The sequence below is a fragment of the Molossus molossus genome, unplaced genomic scaffold (assembly GCF_014108415.1).
Source record: "Molossus molossus isolate mMolMol1 unplaced genomic scaffold, mMolMol1.p scaffold_m16_p_15, whole genome shotgun sequence".
Lineage (NCBI taxonomy): Eukaryota > Metazoa > Chordata > Mammalia > Chiroptera > Molossidae > Molossus > Molossus molossus.
In genome coordinates, this window is record NW_023425350.1 from 23,218,016 (window position 1) to 23,225,695 (window position 7,680).

General features: G+C 37.1%; 1 pseudogene; it reads left to right on the plus strand.

Annotated features, from left to right (window-relative positions):
• Nucleotides 1–375: 375 nt before the first annotated feature.
• Nucleotides 376–918, plus strand: LOC118631195 (annotated as a pseudogene).
• Nucleotides 919–7,680: the final 6,762 nt, after the last annotated feature.

Below are 7,680 nucleotides of genomic sequence, written 5' to 3' on the forward strand. Positions count from 1 at the left end.
AATAGGAGCTGAGAGAGAGAAAAATTCAGAGCGCCAAAGATTCTGCTTCGTAAAAGTGAGTGGATGTCAACAATGAGATACCGCTCCACACGTATTAGAGTGGCTAAAATCCAAAACACGGACAACACCAAATGCTGGAAAGAATGTGGAACAATAGGAACTGTCATTCATTGCTAGTAGGAATACAAATGGTACAATCACCTTGAAAGACAGATTAGGAGTTTCTTACAAAGCAAAACATAGTCTTAATATACAATCCAGCAATTATGTTCCTAGGTATTTCTCCAAATGAGTTGAAGAATTATGTCCACATAAAAACTTACACACACTTTAACTTGATCCTCCTCATTGAGTGGAAACTCGGGGATCATCAAGATGCCGGCTTACCACTCTTCTCTCATGGACCCAGACACCAAACTCATTGGAAACATGGCTCTGTTGTCCATTAGAAGTCAGTTCAGAGGACCCGCCCCTAGAGAGATAAAAGATACAGATATTGTGGATGAAGCCATCTACTACTTCAAGGCCAATGTCTTCTTCAAAAACTATGAAATTAAGAATGACGCTGATAGAACCTCAGTACACATAACTCTCTACATTTCTGCATGTCTAGAGAAACTCCAAAAGTACAGTTCCAAAAGCCAAGGCGACAAAGAAATGTATATTCTGGGAATCACTAATTTTCCCATTCCTGGAGAGCCTTGCGCTAAATGGCTTTCCATTTAACGCAATTTATGCCAAACCTGCAAATAAACAGGAAGAAGAAGTGATGAGGGCCTAGTTACAGCAGCTAAGTCAAGAGACTGAGACTTTGTGAGAAAGTTTTTGACCCTCAGAATGATAAACCCAGCAAGCTGTGGACTTGGCTTTGTGAAAAGACAGTTCATGAACAAGAGTCTTTCAGGACCAGGACAATAAGGAGAGCTGGGCAGACAGTTTTCACAACCGTTGGCAGCATTTTACAGCGAAATGTACACAGTTCTTTGGCTTTAATTCATAAAGTTTTATACAGAATAGAGAAGAGAATGCATCTTTACTTGAAAAGTTCATTATCAAGAATTTGTGAGGGGGAGAATGAATTGTCAGAGAGTGATCTGAAATTTTCTGCAGTATTAAGCTAGTGCTTAATAAGTAATAATAAAGAAATTTCTAACAGTTAAAAAAAAAAAAAACCCTGCACACTAACATTCAAAACAGCTGTATTCATAGTTGCCAAATATTGGAAGCAACCAAGATGTCCTCCAATAGGTGACTGGTTAAACAAATTGTGGTACATATTGCTAAGTGAAGGAAACCAATCTGAGAGGACAATATACTGTACGATTCCAATTATATGACACTCTGGACAAGGTAAAACCATGAAGACAATAAAGAGACCAGATCAGTGGTTGCAGGAGTGGGGAGCGACGAGGTGGAGTGGAGGAATGAATAAGTCGAAGTGCAGGGGATTTTTCAGGGCAGTGACAATATTCTATACGATATTTTAATGGTGAATATATGACATTATACATTTAGCAAAACTTATAGAATTATACAACATAAAGAGTGAACTCCAATGTGAACTATGAAATTTAGTTATTAATAATGTTAGTAATATCAGCTTATCATTTGTTACAAATGTACCATATTATTGCAAAACATTAATAATAGGGTAAGCTGAGGGCAGGAGGAGAAGGAGTATATGGAAATATTTTCTGTTCAGCTTTTTTCTAAACCAAAAACTGCCTAAAGAAATAAAGTCTCTTAATTATTTTAAATCTTCAAATACATTTTAAAACAGGAAGTGGACAGTTGTGGTGTTTATTTAAATATGAATAACTGGAAAAGAAACCAGTTTGGGGAAAGATCACTATTTGGTTTCTGATATCTGGGGTTTAATGTACCTTTGGAATATATAAAGGGTGTGTCTTGGAGCAGTTAAATATATGGGTCAGGAGTGCAGAAGAGAGGTCTAAACTGGAGATATGAATGTTAATCATTTTAAATTGGCAGCAATTTATGTTAAAAGCGGTGATGGCATCTCCCAAGTGAGGTTACACTGAAGCACTGGATGTCTCTACGCCATGCTTCAGCCCTGGCTACTAAACACATGTGAACGAGATAGGGAAGAGAGAAGGCTGCATTTTGTATTCATTTTGTTGTTGCTGTTCTTTTCCTGACTCTGTCAAAAGTGGATTTTGGAGAAATTTTGGAAGCAACGGTCTCAGAGAACTGGCCGACAACTACAGAGAAGATGTTCCTAAGGACCAGAAATGTCTTTCTCAGGTAAAGTAATTCACAGAGTAGAAAGAAGCAAGGTGGTAAGGCCAGTGAAAGAAATAGATGGCCTCCTTTCTGGTAAACTTAAAGAGAATGTTGGTGATTTATTCAAAACCAGGGTGGAGCCCTGGCCAGTTTGGCTCAGCGGTTAGAGCCTCAGCCTGCGGTCCGGAGAGACCCGGGTTCGGTTCCCGCTAAGGGCGCGTACCTCGATTGCAGTTTGTCCCCGGCCCTGGTTGGTCGTGCGGGTGGCAGCCACTCGATGTGTCCCTTCACGTCGATGTTTCTCTCTCTCTCTCCCTTCCTCTCTCTCCTTCCCACTCTATCTGTATAAAAAATGGAAAAATGTCCTCGGGTGAGGATAAAAAAAAAAAAACCAGGGTGGACAAGCAGTGACTACTGTTACTTGTGGATTCAAAATGAAAAAAATTAAAGGCGAATCGATAAAAAAAGCCACTGGAGGTTAGGGCCAGTGGTAGATGGTAGAAAAGAGAGCGGGGAGGTTAGCTGGGAGATTTCAGTGGCTACTCCTATGCAGACATGACCTATACATATGAAGGCTAGCCCTGCAAGAGTTGTGCTACATGTCCCTTTGAAAATGTATTGTTTGACCTCTGAAGAAAACAGAAGTCAGTCATATAAAGGGACTTTGGAAATTTGGGGAGATGGACAGTCTAGAAGCAGATATAAGCTGCAACTCACAATTTGACATTCCAGTTTAGAAGGGCTTACATAATCATTTCCAGATGAGGTGAGCAGAGTTCAAAGTCTCAGATTTCCAGGAATTCTCAAGTATTTTGATGCAGTCTATAAAATTTATGACCCATGGATAAGTTTTTTTTCTTTTTCAATAATTTTTTAAAATTTTTTAAATGGAACTCTTACTAAGAGTGTATCTCACATATTTCTAGGAATACTAATAAAGGGACAATTGCACTCCAGGAATAACCCATAAAACACATTATCTGGGAAAAAGTATATACGCATATTCATTGAGGAAGCCACCTCTAATAATAGTAGACTAGGTAATTAAAATCAACTTCTCCACTTTGAAAAACTGAAAAAAATAGACATAATAATGCAAATGTGATAGTGAACTATGAGGAGCTGACACAGGAAAGCACAGATTTGAGGGAGGTGAGCCACGTTTTCAAGCTTCTTTTCTTTAGCAACATTTATCAGAGAGAATAGCTAAGAAGGTAATGAGTTTCAGGTCATCTCCTAGGGCTAAAAGGATAAAGCTCAGAAGCTAATGGAGACCTAGTACCTCTCCATTCCTTTGGGCTGGAACCACAAAAGGGTTACAACTGGAAGTGAGAGTGAACTAGGAGGAGAAATGACAGTTTCGTTTTAAATCTGTTTAATCTCCAAAGTTAGATTAAAGCGTTCCTAAATTGGCAGTACCCTACGGTGCCTGGAAAAAGCAGGAGATGACATTATCATAGGCCACACGTTATTTCTACAAACAATTTTGCAAACATAATGTCTGACATGTAATCATAAACAACAGGGCATGTGAGGTTGAGGAGACAAGACAACATAAACAAATGCAGCAGAAACAGTAGGACCACAGAAAAAGACCCCGTAGGGACCTAACATACTTAAATCATCATAACAGACTTAAAAAAAAACTAAGAAATAAGAAATAAGACTAATTTTTTAAAATTTAGCATAAAATTAAAAACTTGAGAGTATCAAATGTAATTCTAGAACTGAAAATAACTAAAAATAAGAATCCATAAATGGGTTTAGTACACTATACATTGCTAAAGAGATCATTGGTAAACTAGAAGATAAATAATTTACAAATGCTTCAAAAGAAATACACAGAGAGAAGAGCATGAAAAAACAAGCTAAATAAATAGATGCATAATATATAGTCATAAGGTTTAATATCCATCTATTTAGAGTGGCAGAGAAGAGGATGGGAAAGAAGGAGCAATAGAGAGATAATAGCTCAGTTTTTCCCCCAAATGAATGAAAAACATCAAGCCACAGAATTAAGAAACATTGAGAACTTCAAAGCAAATTTTAAAACAGCTTAAAAGAGATGAGAGAGAGTTAGATTGATTGTTTATCCTTTATGGGGCAACAATTAGAGTACCCATTGACTCCTCAACAAAAACTATAAGATTCAGAAGACATAGAATAACTTCAGAATGAAGGGGATGGGGGCGGGGAACTCAGATAATGTGAAATTTCATTCCAAGTAAAAATATAATTCAAAAATTAAAGTAACCATAGATAGGTTCTAAGACAAACAAGAGAATTTATTAGACCCACACTAAATATTAAAGGTATTTTATAGGTAAAAGGATAATGATCCCAGATGGAAGATCAGAAATGGAAAAGGAAAAAGAAATATTGAAATAACACATTTCAGAAAAATATAACCTCATATTGACTGAAGAAATCAATATCTTTGATGCCCTTCAAAATTGAAATATACAATAAAATAAAATACAAGGAAACAATAACATGTAGGTTGGAAGAAGACAGAGTTAAAGTGTTCCAAGATCACTGCATTGACCGGGTTAAAGTGCCAAATTAGTGCTAGCCATTGATAAATTAAGGACACATCCTCTAATTTCTAGGTATCCACTGAGGGGATGGTATATCTTGGAGCACACAGAACTAAAATAAAAGAATGATTAAATAGATAAGAGAAGAGAGAAAAAGGAACATAGAATACTGAGATTGCAAATTTAAACAAAAATATATCAATGATGACATTAAAGTGAATAAACTATATGTTCCAATTTAAAGACATATATTGTCAGATTGCATTTCAAAGTAACATATGTAATACATGAAACAATAAACATATAATCCACTGAAAAGCAAAGAATGGAAGATCTTGAAAGTATTAACCGAAACAAACCAGGGCTCACTATATTGATATCAAAGTAAATGTTAAGCATAATAGCATTACTGGGAAAAATAAAGTATATATCAAAAAAATAAAATGTTTGATTTGCCAGGAAGATATAAAAATTCTAAATTTTTGCCCCTGATAAAAGTAGCCTCAGGTCTCTGAAGCAAAATATTCACAGGAGTAAAAGAAGGAATAAACAATTCCACAATCATATTGAAAGATTTTTTTTTTATTCCCCCGCCCCATCATCCCCGCCTTGTTGTCCATGTCCATTGGTCATGCAAACATGCGTATAAGTTCTTTTTTTTTTTTTTTTGGTTACACTCCCAAGTGACTCCACAGCACATTGAAAGATTTTTAACACATCTTTCTCAGTAATTATAGAACAAGCAGACAAAAATTCAGTAAGTATATAGAATATTTGAATAGCACAATTAATTTTATCTATTGAACATATATAGAACAATTTACCCAACAACTGCAGAATAAACATTTCTTATTTGTTTTAAGTTTAAAATTTTCACCATATTCTATTTTATTTATTTTTATTTTTTTTAGTACGTGCCCCTAGTGGGAATCAAACCCAGGACCCTGGTCTGCAGGCTTACGCTCCAACCGCTGAGCCAAACTGGCCAGGGCTATATTTTATTTTTAATAAGATGAAAGCTGTTAAGTATTTGACTTATGCCATATATTTTTAAATCTAATCAAAGAACTAAACACTTATGGGCTTGTTCTTTATCTTCTTATAATTACATAACCTTTGTTTTGAACCTGCTTCCTAAGAGTTTTATTTTTTTAATTTTTAACTTTACTTTTATTGTTGACACTATTACAAATGTGCCCATCCCCCCCCCCCACCTTTGCAAGTCTTCACCCAGTGCCCACCACCCCTCTGTCCTCTGGCCACAACCACACTGTTGTCTGTATCTATGGGTTATGCACATATATTCTTTGACTAATCTCTTTACCTTTCATCCAGTTCCCCCTTCCTCTCTGAAAGGAGTCAGTTTGTTCCATGTATCCAGGTATTGTTTAAATACACAGAACATTTAAAAAAATAACTGGGGTGCCCTGGCCGGTTTGGCTCAGAGGTTAGAGCATCGGCCTGCAGACCAGAGAGGCCCGGGTTCAGTTCCCACTAAGGGAACGTACTTCAGTTGCAGTTTGTCCCTGGCCCCAGTTGGGGTTGTGTGGGTGGCAGCCAGTTGATGTGTCTCTCTCACATCGATAGTTCTCTCTCTCCCTTCCTCCCTCTCTCCCTCTGGCTCTATCTGAAGATAAATAGAAAGAAAGAAAGAAGAAAGAAAGAGGAAGGAAGGAAGGAAGGAAGGAAGGAAGGAAGGAAGGAAGGAAGGAAGGAGGGAGGGAGGGAGGGAGGGAGGGAGGGAGGGAGGGAGGGAGGGAGGGAAGGAAGGAAGGAAGTCCTGAGGTGAGGATAAAAAAATAACTAGGTAATATTTTGGGTAATAAAAAGGAATTTGAAAAAATTAAAATCTTGTAGTATATGGTCTCTGACAACAATGACATTAGGTAGAAAGTAACTAGAAAATCCTCATGGTTTGAAATTTAAAAATACAGTTCCAAATAACCTGGTTCAATGTAAACTATCACCATGTAAATTTTAAAAAGTATTTTGAACTGAATGATAATGACAACTACACTATATATTAAAACCTGCATAATACAACTAACACTTAGCATAGAGATTAATTCAGAGCTTTAAATGCATATAAAATAAAGTGAAAATTATAAATCTCACTCAAAATATAGACTAAAAAATCCTAAACAAGATATATGCAAACCAAACTCAGTCATATTTTTAAAAGAAAATAGCACACCAGAGCAAACTGCCTTTTTAAGAACTTGACAGAACTTAACATTCAAAATGCAATTAATGTAATTCAAACATCAACGGAGTCAAGGAGAGAAATCACATGATTGTTCAACGCGAGTGGTGAACCGAGGTAAATGAAAGGCTGCTGGAAGGAGCGGGGATGAACAAGACATGGTGAAGCATCAGATGCGGGCAAAGTGGTTCCCTGTTCCCGTCACTGGGTCACATCACAGAGGGAGAGGCCTTGATGGGCATGGTTGGGGGCAGTGGGTCACGAGCTTCATTTCGGAAATTCTGGCCGTATCCTACTTCCTGGACTGTGCGGCAGTCCCCTGCCTGGATGGCTGCTTCGTGACAAAACCATTGACGCGTGTCTCTGCTCTAAGCCCAGGACGGAGGTTAAATGATTTAAAAGGAAAATTGCTGATGCAGATGTTGCAGCTACATGTCAATGAAAGTGAGTGGATGTGACATGCAGAGAGAAAAATAATTAGAATAAGGATAATTAGATAATTGGAAACAGGTTAATTAAAGCAATCATAAGGTTGGCCATGAAAGAAATGCCCTAGATCTTCTAAGGAACCCTCCAAAAAAAAAGTAAAAAGAAAAAAAAAATGTCAGGAAAGTGAAACAAAATGAGTTTTGATTATCTCTCAAGATCTTATTTACAGTTTTCATAGTCCCTCTCCCTCAGGGGTGTTTAAGGGCA